General features: G+C 39.4%; 1 long non-coding RNA gene across 1 annotated transcript; it reads right to left on the bottom strand.

Moving 5' to 3' along the window:
• Positions 1–498: 498 nt before the first annotated feature.
• On the bottom strand, positions 499–18,208 carry LOC129526433 (uncharacterized). Its single transcript, XR_008671111.2, has 9 exons — positions 15,672–18,208; positions 13,573–13,731; positions 12,708–12,836; positions 12,309–12,474; positions 11,375–11,532; positions 10,172–10,295; positions 7,904–8,021; positions 7,757–7,821; positions 499–761 (listed from the first exon to the last, which is right to left on the bottom strand). It is a non-coding gene; the product is annotated as an uncharacterized lncRNA (long non-coding RNA).
• Positions 18,209–19,286: the final 1,078 nt, after the last annotated feature.

The raw sequence follows: 19,286 nt of genomic DNA, 5'->3' as shown, positions 1-19,286 counted from the left end.
GCTTATGATTATCAGTATTTTTTAACCTATTTGCCTCTAAACAAATGCATAACACAAGACAACTAGGTATTAGTAGAGAGAGGAAGTTGGGAAAAGTGAGACTATAATGGACACTTCGTGGATAATATTAACTTCGTGCAAAAGTAATTGCAGTTTTTGCCACTGAACACAATAGCAAAAAACACAATTATTTTGCACCAACCTGTAGTTCTGTCCAGGTCATATACTATAAAACAATAAAAGGGTACTAGGTACCAAGAGAAGTAAGGCAGTTGAACGGTAGAAATGGAGACCTGAAGAAACAACAAGGTATTTTTGGTGGCTGCCAGAGGTTGGGAATGGGAAGAACAAAAAATAATGCTAACAACAGACTTCTGCCTAGCGCCAGTATCAACACAAGTCAATACAGTGGTACCTGGACCTGAAAAAAAGGATTTGTTTTTTCATTTGGTCTACAAAACTTAGTTACTCTGTATTGAGAAAATAATCACAAACTCGAAAATGTGAGGTTATTTTAATGATGCTAATAAGGTCATAGCCCACCTTAATGTTTGCACAGAAAATTTAAATAATAAGCCAATAAGGTGGACAGCTTTCACAAAAATCCAAATGTAATGTGTACGAGCTTCTCATAGAAATCCAACATACAGTGCATCAAGAAAGTACTGTTGCTCTCCAAGCACACTGCAGTAGTGGATAGCCACCCTACACAGTGGAGCAGTTTAGACACAGAGTTCATGGATCCACCCAACGTTGTCTCTCTGCAATAAGAAACCATAACATTCAGATACAGAGTAGCAAAAGTGTTCACAATTTCCAAGCTAAAGCTGAATATAAAGGAAAAAGTTGGTGAAGGTTATAAAACTATCAGTGCTCCAATGTATAATTCACTTTTTAAAAAATCACAGTGATTAATCATAAAACTACATTTATCCTTCCAGGGAACCATTAAAATGAATTCATAGAACATTCTAACCACCCAGACTCTACTAGTAAATACCAGATAAATAAAGTATTAAGCTCCAAGCAGATATGAAAATTCTCAAGTGAGAGATATACAAACCACTAGAAAAATAGGCATTCCATTAACAGTTAAGGGGGGAAAAGTTCACATAAAAGTGACATGAAAATTTCAGGAGCCGGCACAGTGCCTCACACCGGTAATTCCAGCACTTAGGGAGGCCAAGGCAGGCAGATCTCTTGAATCCAGGAGTTTGAGACCAGCCTGGGCAACATGGAAAAAGCTCATCTTCACCAAAAATACAAAAATTAGCTGGCGTGGTGGCGCATGCCTGTAGTTCCAGCTACTCAAGAGGTTGAGGTAGGAGGATCGCTTGAGCCCAGGAGGCAAAGGTTGCAGTGAGTGAGATTGCACCACCTCATTCTAGACTGAGCGACAGAGCAAGACTGTTTCAAAAAAAAAGAAAAAATTAAGGCCAGGTGCAGTGGCTCACACTGGTTAATTCCAGCACTTTGGGAGGCCGAGGTGGGCAGATCACTTGAAGTCAGGAGTTTGAGACCAGCCTGGCCTACATGGTGAAACCCCGTCTCTACTAAAAATACAAAAATTAGCCAGGTGTGGTGGTGGGTACCTGTAATCCCAGCTACTCGGGAGGCTGAGGCAGGAGAATCGCTTCAGGAGGTGGAGGTTGCAGTGAGCCAAGATCATACCACTGCACTCCAGCCTGGGCAATATAAGCAATACCCAGTCTCAAAAAAAATTAAAAATAAAATGTGAAAATGGACAAAATGGTACAGTAAAATAGAAAAAAAAAAAGAGAACTAATTTATCCCAACCAAATCAAAAGTGGTTTAAAGGAATAAATGTTAAAATGACTTTAGGAATCATTTCCTATACTGTCAGTAACACCGCAACAAAAAAGGAAATCTACAGTACACAAATCAAAACTCAGTTTTGCCTGAATTCCTGAGCTAAAATGCTGTTAAATGTATTTTCCCTTGAATTTGGCCAGGCACAGCGGCGCACGCCTGTAATCCCAGCACTTTGGGAGGCTGAGGCAGGCAGATCACCTGAGTTCAGGAGTTTAAGACCAGCCTGGACAACATGGTGAAAACCCATCTCTACTAAAAATAAAAAAATTAGCCAGGCATGGTGGTGCACGCCTGTAATCCCAGCTACTTGAGAGACTGAGGCAGGAGAATCCCTTGAACTCGGGAGGCAGAGATTGCAGTGAGCCGAGACTGTCCCACTGCACTCCAGCCTGGCCTGGGTGACAGAATGAGACTCCGTCTCAAAAAAATATATATATATATGTATTATAAAAGTAAATATATTTATATAATATGTAAATATATATTATATATAATATATTATGTAAACATAAGTATAAAACAGATATATTCATGTATTATATAAATTTATGAATATATATCTATATATATAATTTTGCACTTCAATCCTAAAAGGGAATTAGCAAAATTTTGGGCTTCATTCTTCTAGTAAAAAACAGATCTGGCTATCCAGCTATTTGATATTCTCCCCGGATCAATGGATGGAGTCTCTTAGAGTACATATCAGTATTAGTTCAATCCATCCATCTACTCACCCGTCCTTCAATCCAATGATAAATGGATTAGGAAAAGACTTACAAATTTGAATTCATAGCTTTACCCTCCTATCTAGGTACTCAACAATGGTTATGCACAAGGAAAAGAACATGTATAATCCTAAGAGTTTCAGAGATGATGATGACTCTACTACTGCCCACCACCAGGATAGTTCAGTGCCAGGGCAATCAAGGAACAGTCAGGAAACCATTCATATAGGCGAGCATCTACACATATCCAGCTATTTGCAAAACTGTATCTTTTTTTTTTTTTTTTTTTTGAGATGGAGTCTCACTCTGTCACCCAGGCTAGAGTACAGTGGCACAATCTCGACTCATTGCAACCTCCTTCTCCTGGGTTCAAGCAATTCTCATGCCTCAGGCTCCTGAGTAGCTGGGATTACAGGCATGCGCCACCACACCCAGCTAATTTTTGTATTTTTACTAGAGACAAGGTTTCACCATGTTGGCCGGGCTGGTCTCAAACTCCAGACCTCAAGTGATCTGCTGGCCTCGGCCTCCCAAAGTGCTGGGATTACAGGTGTAACTGTATCTTAACTTTTTGGCAGCATTTCACAACTTCGTCTGAAACAATTTGAAACAATGACGATTGCTCAGAGCAGCCTCTTTGGCATTTGGATGAAACAATTCAGTGTTCAGGACTGCCTCTTATTACCCACCCACTGGAGCACATTGAGCAACCCCATCTCCCACATACTAAACGATGGTTGCGACCTCTTCCTAGTCACTGTGACACCAGAAATGCCCCCCCTTCGAGAACCACTGTTGAGAAGTTTTCAACCCTTCTCTTCTTATGGTATATAACTACATGGCATATGGTCACATGATAGAAATACGGCATTACACCTATATTTACTAAATAAAAAGAATTAGTGAAAACTGGAGCTATACTATATAATGCCAAGTATTGATATGACGAGCAAAATTATCCACATATATGTCCATTTATTTAAGAATTTTAGAAAGCAGAATTCCTTTCTAAATTGTCTCCTTTAACTTATGACACTAATATAAGAGGAATCCTGAGATTTTTGGAAAGAGAATACAGAAATTGTAAGGCAGCTATTTCAGGGGTACCAGAGACTTACATTGCAAGTTGGCCGAAGACTGCAGATGCAAACATACTATTTTGTTAAATCTCTTGCTCATCTGGGGAATAGAGAATGAATAAATACGGGTCCAGGCTCAGCAGCCCACAGAGGGGAATGCAGGTTAGGGAGAACCACAAGTCAAAGAGAGGAATTTCGGGCTGAATGTGGTGGCTCATGCCTGTGATCCCAATACTTTGGGAGGCCAAGGCAGGATAGCTTGAACCGAGGAGTTCAAGACCAATCTGGACAACACAGTGAGACCCTGTCTCTACAAAAATAAAAAAATTAGCCAGGTGTGGTGGTGCACGCTTGTGGTCACAGCTACTCAGGGGCTGAGGTGGGAGGATCACTTGAGCCTAGGTGGTTGAGGCTGCAGTGAGCTAAGACTGCATTGCTGTACTCCTGGGAGACAGAGAAAGACCCTATCTCCAAAAAAGCAGGGGTGGGGGATAATTTCAAACCCACAATTCTTGATGTAATTTAGGCAGAAGAGATTAAACACTTGAGTTTCTTTATAACGGTGGTTCTCGAACTTCAGCTTGCACCAGAATTATGGTAGTGTTAAAACAGATTACTGAGCCCCAACTCCAGAATTTAATTCAGTAGGTCTAGAGCAAGACCTGAGATTTGCATCTCTAACAAGTTTCCAGGTTATGCTGATGATCCAAGGACCCTATTTTGGGAAGCACAGCTTTACAAGATGTTTACTACCCACTAACGCTCCATTTCCTTCTAAAAGTGATCAGCTGTATATGGAAACAGTGTAATAATGAATATGAAGAATTAAAAACAATTTTTCGGGCCTTAAGAAGCTTCTGTTCTCTATTCTCCTACCAACGCAGGAGATCGCTATAGGGATAAGAAAATATAGAAAAATGAGTCTGGCCTCATCTTTTAATTAAGCTAACCACCAGCTATTTATAACTGAAGCTAAGGGGAATTTGAACATTGGTTAGATATTTGAAGATATTAAGAACTACTGGCTGGCACGGTGGCTCACGCCTGTAATCCCAGCACTTTGAGAGGCCAAGGTGGGTGGATCATTGGAGGTCACAAGTTCAAGACCAGCCTGGCCAACATGGTGAAACCCTGTCTCTCATAAAAACACAAAAATTAGCTGGGCATGGAGGCATGTGCCTGTAGTGCCAGCTACTCAGAAGCCTGAGACAGGAGAATTGTTTGAACCCGTGAGGCAAAGGTTGCAGTGAACTATCATCACTCCACTGCATTCCAGCCTGGGCAAGGGTGAGACTCTGCTTTTTTTTTTTTTAGAAAAAGTACCATTAATTTTTTAGTTGTCATAATGGTACCATTTTTTGCAGTTGAAATGGGAGCTGAGTTTTGCTTAAAAATAATCAAAAAGAAAGGTGAAAGGTCTTATAGACGAAAAAACATTAACAAAAATTAGCCGGGTATGGTGGTGCGCACCTGTAATCCCAGGCTCCTCCTGCTGAGGCAGGAGAATCACTGGAACCCGGGAGGTGGAGGTTGCAGTGAGTTGAGACAGCACCACTACACTCCAACCCGGGTGATGGAGTGAGACTCTATCTCAAAAAAAAAAAAGAAAAGAAAAGAAGAAAGAAAAAAATCTTCCCCAGGCACAGTGGCTCATGCCTGTAATCCCAGCACTTCACAAGGATGAGGTGGGCAGATCCCTTGAATCCAGAAGTTTGGGACCAACCTGGGCTACATGGCGAAACCCTGTCTCTACTAAAAATATCAAAATTAGCCAAGCATAGTGGCACATGCCTGTTGTCCCAGCTACCCAGGAGGCTAAGCTGGGAGGATCCCTTGAGCTCAGAAACCAGAGGTTGCAGTGAGCCCAGACCATACCACTGCACACTAGCCTCAGCAATGGAATGAGATCCCATCTAAAAAAAAAAAATCTTTGATTCCCACCTACCTTACCCTTATCGCCTTATTAAAGAAACATATGAGGGGCTGGGCATGGTGGCTTATGCTTGTAATACCAGCACTTTGAGAGGCCTAGGCAGGCTGATCACTTGAGGCCAGGAGTTCGAGACCAGCCTGGCCAACATGGTGAAACCCCCGTCTCTACTAAAAATACAAAAATTAGCCAGGTGTGGTGGCAGGCACCTGTAATCCCAGCTACTTGGGAGGCTGAGGCAGAAGAATCACTGAACCCAGGAGGCAGAGGTTGCAGTTAGCGGAGATTGTGCCATTGCATTCCAGCCTGGGCGACGAGCAAAACTTTGTCTCAAAAAAAGAAAGGTATGAGGTTTTTATATTCACGACCATAAGGGGACATAGGATTTTACTTTTTTTTTTCTTTTTTAGACACGATCTCGCTCCGTCACCCAAACTGGGTTGCAGCGGCATGATCTCAGCTCACTGCAACCTCTGCCTCTCAGGCTCAAGCAAGTCTCTGGCCTCAGCCTCCAGAGTAGCTGAGATTACAGGTGCGTGCTACTACCGCCTGGCTAATTTTTCTATTTTTAGTAGAGATGTGGTTTCACCATATTGGCCAGGCTGGTCTCAAATTCCTGATCTCAAATGATCCACCCACCTTGGCCTCCCAAAGTGCTGGGATTACAGATGTGAGCCATCATGCCCAGCTGGTTTTTTCTCTTTTAAAACAAGGTTGAGAAACACAGCTCTACCCTACATGTGAACCTTTTCTACATAAATACCCTGAATAGACAGCCATCAAACCTCTGCCTGACCTACTCCACTGTCAAGAAATATATTACTGCTAAAAGTCCTTTATTCCATCATGAGTCTGCTCTACCTGTAATGAGATACTGCCCTATATCTACCTCTCTTTCTTGCAGCCATAAGGAGATCTCCTTTTATGTGACAATCCTTCAAATATTGGAAGGGAACCAGAAAATCTTAGTATTTTTTCCTCAAGGCAAAATATCCCTACTTTAGTTACTATCTCAAGTTGGAAAGCTTTAAGTCATCTTGTGTCCTTCACACTTTATCTTCAGTCACCATATTCTATCAATTTTGTTTTCCTTCAAAATAGCCTACTTATTCATTTCCTTCCCAATCCCACTATAACTATCCTAGACCGGATCTTCACATCTTTGAGGCCACTTTATCCTCCTCACTAGTCTCCCTCATTCTAGTATCATCTCCCAAGCCCCAATGCTTTCCTCATGGCTGCCAGACTCTTGTTATTTAAGCACTCCATCCACTGCATCCTCCTTCTTTCCAAGAACTTGCAATGTACATCCCATTAGCTAAGGAACAGTACCTTTTCGTCCAGTAATCTCACTCTTATAAATGTATGCCAAGAGAAGTTTTAAAAAATTCTGTATTATGAAGATGCTCGAGACTGCTATCTATTCTGACAAAAGAAATTAGAAATAATAATAGAGGCCAGGTATAGTGGCTCACGCCTGTAATCCCAACACTTTGGGAGGCTGAGGTGGGAGGATCATTTGAAGCCAGAAGTTCCAGACCAGCCTGGGCAACACAGTTGAGATCTTGTCTCTACAAAAAATTTAAAAGTTAGCCAGGTTTGGTGGCACACGCCTGTAGTCACAGCTACTTGGGAGGCTGAGGTGGGAGAATCCCTTGAGCCCAGGAGTTCAAGGTTACAGTTAGCTATGATCAAGCCACTGCACTCCAGCCTGGGCAACAGAGCAAGATCCTGTCTCTAAAGAGAGAGAGAGAAATAATAATAAATTACTAAATAAATTATGGTACTAAGGACTATGGTGCCGTAATAACATTATGATGACTATGTGGAAACATGAAAATTATTATGCAATGTTAATTATGTATTTTGATTTCTTAATTTATGTCCACTATGTTTGCAACTGTATGGAAAATGATAAATCAGTAAGGACAGATATTGAAAAATTAACATTCCAAAACAAATATAACAACATTACTGTGGATTTGTGGGGCCTTTCCCATGCAAAATTCTTTGGTGAAAATAAGTTGTTTGCTGATAGGTATAACTGACCAGGCCCAAACAAAACACACTGAAAATGTGAAAATACTTCAATAGACTTTAAAAATACTATTCATTTATACTTTGATTCAAATGTCAGTTTGGAATTGTGTACCACTAGCAACAGTGGTTAAATCTAAAGTTTTTGTTACCTTGAAATAAATGGCTGATGTAAAGAAGGGCTGTGCTGGACGATCAGAAAGAAGTGGTTTCACCTCTAGGAATTAAAAAATATATATCAAAATCCTTTCAATCACAGTACATTGAATTAAATGACTTCAAATTTTCATGATACATACCAGAGTAGCTACTAAAAGGAATCCATCTCACAAGCTGAAGGAACTGTGACCGACAACAGAGGCCGTCCCAGAGAGGAAGGCTCTTATACAGGAATGCTTCACAGGAATGAAACCCCTCCTGTAACACAAGTGAACAGTAAATCCTTGTATGGAACTCTTCAGTCATAAAATTATACTCTAAACAACTAGTTTATTTTGTGCTATAGTGGCTTCACTCTTAGACTAATTTTTTGTCATCAATATAATAAAAGCTTTAGATGCCAGACTTCCTCAGAAAAAAGACGATTAGTATTTGCATGCATTACCAGCTTTATCAATATAGTTCTCAAATACCAAAAAACTTCATCAATTGGAAAGAAGGTTAAAAGTTACAGAATTTTTAAAATAAAATTTAATATCTTGGGGTACATGCAGTAATTTGAACAGTCAAAATGTGTACAATGTTATGTAATAGGGCTAGAATTTCATTAGGGCGTTAGGCCAAATCCCAACTCTGAGCAGCTCCATCTTTAGAGGCTCAAATGTCTAGGTTGCTTGTATTTCCACCAGAGTGAAGATCTGGGGCTTCCCTTTCTTCCTTTATCACCCAAGCCTTATAAAGTGACATGCACCAGGACTCTGTCCTAAGACCTGCTTTCATGATATGAATCCTCTGGACAATCTCATCCACATCATAGCTAAAACCACCCACATCATAGCTAAAACCACCGCTTTTAACATGAGGGATCCTAAATCTTTATCTCCAGCCCAAATCTCATTCTTGAGCTTTAGACTCATTATTTTACTGCGTACTGGGTATGACCGCTTTGATGTCCCATAGGCATCTCTTAAGTGAAACATTTTTCCTTCCAAGCCTGCTCCTCCTGTATTTCTTTTCTCAGTGAATGCCATCCATCTTCCCAAGTAGGAAACATAAACGTCAACCTAAATTGTTATCCTCACTACCATCGTCTGCACCCAAGCTTCCAATTAAATGGTTTCACACAAAATCCCTAATACTTGGGCTGGGTGTGGTGGCTCACGCCAGTAATCTCGGCACTTTTGGGAGGCCAAGGCAGAAGGAATGCTGAAGCCCAGGAGTATGAGACCACCCTGGGCAACATGGTAAACCCCAAGTTTTACAAAAAAAAAAAAAAAGAAAAAAAAACAGACAAAAAAGACTAGCCAGGAGTGGTGGTGCACACCTGTAGTCCTAGCTACTAGATTGATGGGGGAGATCAATTGAGCCCAGGTGGTCAAGGCTGCAGTAAGCCACGATTGTGCCAGTGCACTCCAGCCTGGGCAACAGAGCGAGACCTTGTCTCAAAAAAAAAAAAAAAAAAAAAAAGGAATTACTCCACAAACATTTATCAATCAAATTGAACATCTATACATGAAGAGGAGTTAGATAGTTAGATATGGTTTCTGCCTGCTGGGAGCTCGTCATGTGTGCAGAAATGGATGCTACAAGTGTCACGATAGAGGTAAGCACAGGGAGCCATGGGAGCACATAGAACAAGGAGCTAACCCACACTGGGCAGTAAGTGAAGGTTTCTTGATGGTACTGATACCTAAGCTGCAGCTTAAAATACAACTCAGGGTTACCCAGACCAATCAGTCCATTGGCTGGAATATATCTGATGCTCAAATAATGTTTGTTGATTATAAGCACAAAAGTAGTAACCCTATGAAATTTACATTACTGGCTAATCCAATTAACTGAATACATTTAATTACATCTTCAGTTTGTTCTCTTAAATTACATGCTTTTCTCTTTTATTTGCATAACGTAACATATTCTTCAAATCCAACAGTGCTCTATTTCAAGTCCAACTCAACTCTCCCCAACTCTATTTATAATGAGTTTCAAATTCAACAAATATTATTTACAAAAGGTGTCAGGTACTAAAAAGATGGTTTTTTCTTTGTTTTTGAGACAGGATCTCACTGTCACCCAGGCTGCAGTGCAGTGGCACAATTACAGGTCACTGTACCCTCGACCTCCTGAGCTCAAGTGATCCTACCTCATCCTCCTGAGTAACTGGGACTACATATGCATGCCACCATGCCTGGCTAATTTTTGTATTCCTTGTAGAGATGGGGTTTTGCTATGTTGCCCAAGCTGGTCTTCAACTCCTGGGCTCAAGCCATCCACCCGCCTTGGCCTCCAAAGTGCTGAGATTACAGGTGTGAACTACCACACCCGGCCAAGAAAAAGGTTTTCAATGGGTATCTAAATAAATGTTAGTAAAGAGTGGTGAAGTGTGGAAGCAGCAAGTGAAATCTTACTTGTAAGAAGGACTCTGCCCTGATGATAGTATCCAGAAAGTTGGTAAATTCTTTTCCATGTTCATAATTATTCACCTTGTACCAAATACATTCTAGAGCAGAAACAGTAAATACAAGCATCCAGCTGTACCAGAATAAAAAAGTGCACAGAATATAATTATCACTAAGTGACAAATAAGTGAGAAAGTAAAAAAGCCATTAGTCTCATACATCCTAGCTAACTCATGAGGTAGACTACAACAGGTATGTTCTACAACTTGGTAATATAGGGAAAAGCTTATAGTGAAAACATAAACGGAGAGAATTCACATATAATGAATAAGGTAAGCTTCATATCACATAGTAATCCAAGAAAGTATAAACATCTGAATTGAAAGTTTTAGAATACCCTAAACTTCAATTAGGGTAGGCTGGGTATAATGTAAGAATGATAGAAACTTAGTAAGTGGAAATCTAATAACCTATCATATTCTGTTTAAAAGATTCAGAGTAGAAGGAGGAGAATTGGCCTGGAACCAACTAAAAGCAACTTCAATCACTAGAAGAATCAGGAGTATCTTATCCAATAATGAAACACTCAGTTTGGTCAAAAGAAATATCATCTCCCCACCGCCCCCCACCAGTGGAGGAATGAAATGCTCAGGCTTTACTATGGCCTGGATGAAAGGCTTCTCACTGCCCTTTCCTTTAATTCTATAATTGAGAAATCTTCTAACGACAAATTTGGTTCCCATATATGCTGATAGCAGAGAGGGGATATTCTAGTTGGCAGAGATGAGCATTTTGCTTACCAGAAATAATTAATTTTATAATTAGCTGACAATCTGGCTTTTACATTAGTCTCCTCTGAGTTTCATTACCATTAACGGGATGACTCTGGGGGCCTAATACCAAGTTTCTGGACATACAAAGATGAAGAATCCTTGGATTGTGATAGTCGTCAAAGCAGAGGCACCCGGTGAGTCTTGGTGGCATCCAGCAGTGTTTCCATCCATCAGTGTTTCCATCCAGTAGCATTTCCTCAACAAAATCCCCCTCCCTTCCTACTGCCTTGAAATTACAGCAGAAACATTCATGCTCTAAATATATGATTACCACAGACATAATCACAGCATATGAAGGCTCTTCTTCTCTAGAATTTGGCACCCTTACAAAAGAAACCCATTTGTAAACTATCTTGTCTCAGCCTCACTCAATTCTTACCTTCTTGTAATGTTTGACTCAATCACTAATAAGACCTTAGCAAGACTGGCTCATCTCTGACACAGTTAATGTAGTGAAGCAGCAGAGAGTTGTTTAGCACGGAGCCCATCTGAGAAGGCAGCTGCCAACAGCAGAACAACTGATCAACAGTTAAGTATCTGAAAAGTGGATAAGGGAACCATCATAAAGAAAATACGTAACAAAAATAGGCTGGGCATAGTGGCTCATGCCTATAGTTCCAACACTTTGGGAGGGTGAGGCAGGAGGATCACTTGAGCCCAGAAGTGTGAGACCAGCCTGGGTTGGTAACACACACGTTACATATTTTTAACATGTATACACACACACAGGCATACACACACACACACACACACACATATATATACACATATACATATATATATTTATTTTTGAGAGAGAGTCTCACTCTGTCAACCAGGCTGGAGAGCACTGGCTAGATCTTGGCTCACTGCAACCTCTGCCTCCAAAGTTCAGGCAATTCTCGTGCCTCAGTCTCCTGAGTAGCTGGGACTACAGGCATGCACCACCATGCCCGCCTAATTTTTGTATTTTTGGGTAGAGATGTGATTTCATCATGTTGACCAGGCTGGTCTCAAACCTCTGATCTCAAGTGATCCACCTGCCTTGGCCTCCCAAAGTGTTGGGATTATCAGTGTGAGCCACCGTACCCAGCCTGATATAAATTTTTTAAAAAATTAGCCAGGTGTGCTGGTGCACATCTATAGTCCCAGGTACTTGGAAGGCTGAGGTGGAAGGATCACATAAGCCCAGGAGTTCACGGCAGCAGTGAGTCATGAATGTGCCATGGCCTGGGTGACAGAGTTAAGACCCTGTCTCAAAAAAACAAAAACAAAAAGGCCATGAAGGAAGTTCAAATAGAAAATGCAAAGAAGCACATGGTCCAGTCACACACCTCTAAGCAATGGATGTTCTGTAAAAGTTGGGGGAAGCTTTGAAGCTGTTCTAGTGGAAATGATCCACTTCTATTCAATCAGAAAGACTCATCTCTTTTTTTCCACATTCTTTAGTGTAGCTACTGGAATATCAAGCACTAGTATAACTGAGAGAGAATTCCACTTCTAAAAAAAAGATAACAAAACAATCTATTGATGGACTAAACAGACTTACACACCATAAATATAAAAGCAGCTATTAAGATGTTTCAATTAAAGGGATCTGAATATGGTTTACATAGAATCCTGGTTAACTGACATGTATTTAAATATCTATAATCTCCTCTAAGATCTGAATGGTTATTAACTGGATTTAACAAAAGAAAGCCACGCCAGTTGTTTGGGCTTTAGATACTTACTCTTTTTAGAGGACAAACATTAGCTGGACCTAACATCAACTTCAGAGGTTCTGGAGAAGGTCCCTGGTTTCTTTGCTTCACAGCAAGCTGAGCCATCTTCCATAGATTCTCTGAATTCTTCAAATAGATCTACAAATTTGGATATAAAGTACAAGAGAGTAGGTGTCCATACATTGGAGCAACATAAAGTCTGAAACTCCTCTTTAATTGAAAATATAGTATGAAATCTTGGACATTTTATTGAGTGAATGGAGAGATCTAATCCATCTGGCAAGTCAGTTGAGAGAGCTTCTGCCATTTTTGTTGACATGTAATACTGTAATAAACTGACATGTAATACTGTAAAGCTCTGTAAAAAATTTTTAACCTAGCCTATTTGTTTAAAGGAGATGTTAACAATTCATGCTCCCTTGAACCTCTTCATTTTTGCTTTTAGGACAGGAGGGTTCATTAACACAATCAATTACTAAACACACACAGTCAGTTACTAAAATAAATATTAAGCAGTAACCAAAAAATGCAACTTAAGGCTATCATACCCAAACTGAAATCCAGAAGCCAATTTAAGTAGTCCATGCCTCCTTGGCAAGACTGTACAGATAATATCTTTTCCTTGTGATGGTAAAACCGCATCCATTTTCTTACCTCACCCAGTATCAGCTTTTATGCTTTACAGATAAAGCAGACAATGAACGTACTGTACAGAAATCTTGAATTCTTAACTAAAAGGTACACACAGAGTTATATCTAAATCATTGGCTACAATGATCTAAAATGCAGTTTTATCTAAATCATTTGCTACGATGATCTAAAACCATTTTATTTATGTCTTAATTTAATCACAGGACAAAAACTCTTACATTACCTTTATTTTTAGAACTACAGCCAGTATTGCTATCTGGCGCAGGCAACATGTCTTCATAACCTCATGATACTATGATATTTGGAGGTTAAGGCAGGAGAATCGCTTGAGCCCGGGAGGTGCAGGTTGCAGTGAGCCGAGATCACGCCACTGCACTCCAGCCTGGGTGACAGAACAAGACTCTGTGTCATATTTTAAAAAAAGGGAAGTTCTTGGCTGGGCACGATGGTTCATGCCTGTAATCCCAGCACTTTGGGAGGCTGAGGTGGGCGGATCTTTTGAGGCCAGGAGTTCGAGACCAGCCTGGACAACATGCTGAAACCCTGCCTCTACTAAAAATACAAAAATTGGCCAGACATGGTGGTGGGCGCCTGTAATCCCAGCTCCTTGGGAGGCTGAGGCAAAAGAATCACTTGAACCCAGGAGGTAGGGGTTGCAGTGAGCCGAGACAGCGCCACCGCACTCCAGCCTGGGCAACAGAGTGAGACTCTGTATCAAAAAAAAAAAAAAGGAAGGAAAAGAGCAGTTCTCACTTTCCTGCTGGACTCCACCTGTGGTGTTTCCATGAAGTAAGGCCCTGGACAGGGAAGGGATGGTCCGAAGAGGCAACAGCAGCAGCTTCCACTGGCTGGGCAGTCACTACATACCACCACCAGGCTGGCTCTCAACACATGCCATGTCCTTCCTCTGCATAAGAGATCAGGACAAGGGAGCCCCCCAGCAGACCTGAGGACATGCGGAGATACACAGGGAGGTGTGGCAGACAGCTCCAATCTTGTCACACAATGAGGTGAGCCTCCCCCAGCTGTAAGTGAACGTGAGTTCTATGGTGTGTTTCACACAAGACTCCACCTAAGTAAGGTGACGGCCAGGTGCGGTGGCTCACACCTGTAATCCCAGCACTTTGGGAGGCAAAGGAGAGTGAATCACCTGAGGTCAGGAGTTCAAGACCAGCCTGGCAAACATGGTGAAACCCCGTCTCTACTATACTTTTACTGATAAAGCAGACAATGAACATACTGTATAGAAATCCTAGCTCTTAATTAAAAGGAACACAGAGTTCCATCTACAACATTTGCTACAATGATCTAAAACACACAGAGTTACAACTAAATCATTTGTTACAGTGATCTAAAACCAATTTATTTACATCTTAGTATTAATCAGAGGGCAAAAACTCTTACATTACCTTGATTTTCAGAACTGGAGCCAGTGCTGCTATCTGGGGCAGGCAACAAGTTTTCATAACCCCATGATACTATGTGTTTGTCCCCAAGCAAACAGGAGGGAGATCCAGGCCCCCCTTCTGAAAGCAATAGCCAAGGGGAGAGAAGGAAAATCAAAGATACTGAGACAATTCATTTTAGCAAGAAGTGTACCTGCCACCCCAAAGAGTAGAAACCACAATCTTAAAAGTAAGATGTATGATTTTTTTTTTTTTGAGACAGAGTCTTGCTCTGTCACCCAGTCTGGAGTGCAGTGGCACGATCTCAGCTCACTGCAACCTCCACCTCCCAGGTTCAAGCGATTCTCCTGCCTCAGCCTCCTGAGTAGCTGGGACTACAGGTGTGTGCCACCATGCCAGGCTAATTTTTTTGTATTTTTTTTCAGTGGAGATGGCTTTTTACCGTGTTAGCCAGGATGGTCTCAATCTCCTGACCTCATGATCCGCCCACCTCGGGCTCCCAAAGTGCTGGGATTACAGGCATGAGCCACCGCGCCCGGCCTATGATGTATAATATTTTGTGTGAATATAATTCACAAAAGATATTCACAATATTTTTAAATAAAAAATTACAAAGCCGTTTTTCTTAAAATGCTACAATAAAATTATATCTGTGTGTAAAATGTATCTATTGTATGTGTGCATTTGTGTGTATGTGACAGAGGTGGTTACGAATTAGGAAGCATATGTACCAAAACATTAGGAGTAGTTGTCTTTGGGTAATGAGATTATGAATGATTTTCACTTTATTCTTTATACCTTATCAATCACCATCTCAAAATTTACAATCAGAATTCAATATAAGCAATTGCATTATTTATTTATTTATTTATTTATTTATTTATTTATTTATTTATTTAGTGTGGTGAGGACTCACCCTGTCAGTCACCCAGGCTGGAGTGTGCAGTGGTGCAATCTCAACTCACTGCAACCTCGGCCTCCCAGGGTCAAGCAATCCTCCCACCTGAGCCTCCTGAGTAGCTGAGACCAATCAAAGTTAAGTTTTCTTCAGTTTAAAATAACTGATTATAATTATGTTGTTTAGCCTCATGGTAACCAGAAAACAAAAATCAATAATAGACACCCTAAAAATTAAAAGCAAGGAATTAAAACATACTACCTGAAAAAATTACCTCACTACAAATAAATACAGGAAGGAAGGGAAGGAGGAAAGAAAAGAAAGGAAGAAAAAAAGAAAGATCAGAGAGAAGAGAAAGAAGAAGGAAGCGAGAAAGAAAAGCAAAAAGAGTAGCAAAACAACCCAAAAACAAGCAAAAAATGGCAGTAGTATGTTTTTACCTGTTAGCAATAACCTTGAATATAAATGAATTAAATTCTCCAATTAAGACTGAGTGGCTGAATGGATTAAAAAACAAGACCCAATTATATACTGCCTACAAGAAACTCAGTTCACCTATAAAGACGTACATAGACTGAAAGTGAAGGGATGGAAACAAAAAAGCAGGAATAGCTATACTTAGATAAAATAGGCTGTCAGTCAAAAGAGGAAAAAATGAAGATAATTACATCATGAGAAAGAAGTAAACAGCAGCATAACAATTATAAGTGCATATGCAACCAGCACTCAAGCAGCTGAACACAGAAGCAAATATTAACAGACCTTAAAGGACAGATGGACTGCAATACAGTAATAGAGTACCTCAACACTCCACTATAATCAACACTCCACTATCATCAATGGATAGATCATCCAGGCAACAAGACATCATCAGTTAAACTGTAATCTATACCGAATGGACCTAACATTTAAACAGCGTTCCACTCTGCAACTGCACAATGCACATTCCACTGAGTAGCACATGGATTATTCTCCAGGAAAGACTATGTGTTAGGCCAAAAAACAAGTCATAGCCCATTTTTAAAAACTGAAATCATATCAAGCATCCTTTCTGACCACAGTGGAATAGTACTAGAAATCAGTAACAGGAGGAACTTTAAAAACTATACAAATATATGGAAATTAAAATACATGCTCATGAACAACCAATAAATAAATGAAAAAAATAAAAAGGAAATTAAAAATTTATTGAAACAAATAAGAACAGAAACACAACATAACAAATCCCGTGGGATGCAGCAAAGGCAGATGTAAGAGGAAAAGTGCATAGCTATAAATGCCTACAACAGAAAAGTAGAAAGATCTCAAACAGTCAACCTGACAGTACACCTCAACCAATGAGAAAAACAAGAAAAATAAAATGCTAAAATTAGTAGAAAAAATATCATAAAGATTAGAAAACAAATTTTAAAAATAGAAACAAAAAAATACCAAAAACCAATGGCATAAAGAGCTGGGATTGTTTTTAAAAATCAAAATTGACAAGTTTTAACTGGAAAGAAAAAGAAAATAAAATCATAGATGAAAAAGGAGACATTACAACTGATAACACAGATATATGAAGGATTGTAAGAGATTATTGAAAACACCTATATAAAAACAAATAGAAAAATCTAGGAGAAATGAACAAATTTCTGGACATGCAACAAATTCACAAGATAGAATGACGAAGAAATAAAAAACCTGAACAGACCAATAATGAGTAATGTAATTAAAGCAGGAATAAAAAGTCTTCTGTCAAAGAAAAACACAAGAATCATGGTTTTACTGCTGAATTCTACCAAAAATTTTTAAAAGAGCTAATACCAATTTTACTCAAAATATTCCCCAAAGAATGAAGAGGAAGGAAGGCTTTGAAACTTGTTCTATGAGGACAGCATGACCCTGGTTCAAGAACCAGACCAGGACACAACACAAAAAGAAAGCCACAGGCAAATATCCTTGATGAATACAGATGCAAAAAAATCCTCAATAAAATACTTGAAAATTGCATTTGACAACACAATAAAAAGATGATCTGCCATGATCAAGTGAGATTCATCCCAGGAATGTGAGGAGGATTCGATAAACACAAATAAATACATGTGTGACATCACATTCAGCAAATCAAGAATAAAAACCATATAATCTTTTCAGTAGATGCTGAAAAAAATAAAAATCAACATTTCTTCATGATAAAAACTGAACAACATGAGTACAAAACAATGTATCTCAGCGCAATAAAGGCCATATGGGACAAACCCACAGCTAACATCATAATCAATGGGGAAAAGTTAAAAGCTCTTCCTCTAAGACCTGGAACAAGTGTGGCTACTTTTACACCACTTTTACTCATCACAGTACTGGAAGTCCTAGGTAGGGCAATTAGGAGAACGCAATAAAAGACATCCAAATTAGAATAACGGAAGTCAAACTGCCTTTGTTTGCAGGGGACATGATCATATATATACATACAGATATACACATACGCACATACATATATACACATATATACATACGCACATACATATATACACATATATACATACACACACGTATATATATATACATACATACATATATATACATATATATACACATATATATGTAGAGAACCCTAAAGATTCCACAAAAAAACCGACTAGAAATTATAAATTTAGTCAAGTTGCAAGATACAATATCAGTATATAAAACTGGCGCACACCCATGCACCAATAGTGAAATACCTAAGAAAAAAATCACAAAATCTATTTCATTACCAAAAAAATGATATCTAGGGATAAACGTCACCAAAAAGACAAAAGATCCCACAATGAAAACTATAATGCATAGATGAAAGATATTAAAGCAGACACAAGTAAATGGAAAAATATTCCATGTCCACGCACCCGAAGAATATTGTTAAAATATCTATATCACCCAACGTGATCTACAGAATCAATGCAATCCGTGTTAAATTACAAAAGACATTCTTCATAGAACTAGAAAAAAAAATCCTGAAATTCACATGGAAATGAAAAATACCTCACATAGACAAAATAATCTGGAATAAAAAGAAAAGCTGGATTCATCACACTACCTGATTTCAAAATATACTACAAACCTATAGTAAGCCAGGTACTATCAAAACAGCATGGGACTATCAAAAAAATGGGTGGGGGAGAGACAGAGAAATGAAGGAATGACAGAGACATAGACTAATGAAACAGAATAGAGAAATCAGAAATAAATTCACGCATTTACAGTCAACTCATTTTTAACAAAGGCACCAAGAACACACATTCAGGAAGGAAAATCTCTTCAATAAACTGTGCTAGGAAAACCCAACAGCCACATGTACAAGAATCCATCTAGGCCGTTATCTTACCATATACAAAAATCTACTCAAAATAAAAATTTAAATGTAGGACCTGAAACTATGAAAGTACTAGAGAAGAAAACAGGATAAACGCTTCATGAAATTGGTTAGGACAAGGGATTTTCAAATAGATATCAAAAGCACAAGCAACAAAAGCAAAAGTTTAATTACATTAAACTTGTCAAAAGCACAAGCAACAAAACCAAAGATGTAATTACATTAAACTTAAAAGCTTCTGCAAAGCAGAGGAAGCAATCAGTAGAATGAGGAAGCAACCCAGAGAATGGAAGAAAGCA

Source organism: Gorilla gorilla, chromosome 14 (assembly GCF_029281585.2).
Source record: "Gorilla gorilla gorilla isolate KB3781 chromosome 14, NHGRI_mGorGor1-v2.1_pri, whole genome shotgun sequence".
NCBI lineage: Eukaryota > Metazoa > Chordata > Mammalia > Primates > Hominidae > Gorilla > Gorilla gorilla.
The sequence above is the reverse complement of the archived record's forward strand: the minus strand, read 5'-3'. Positions and strand labels throughout refer to the sequence as shown.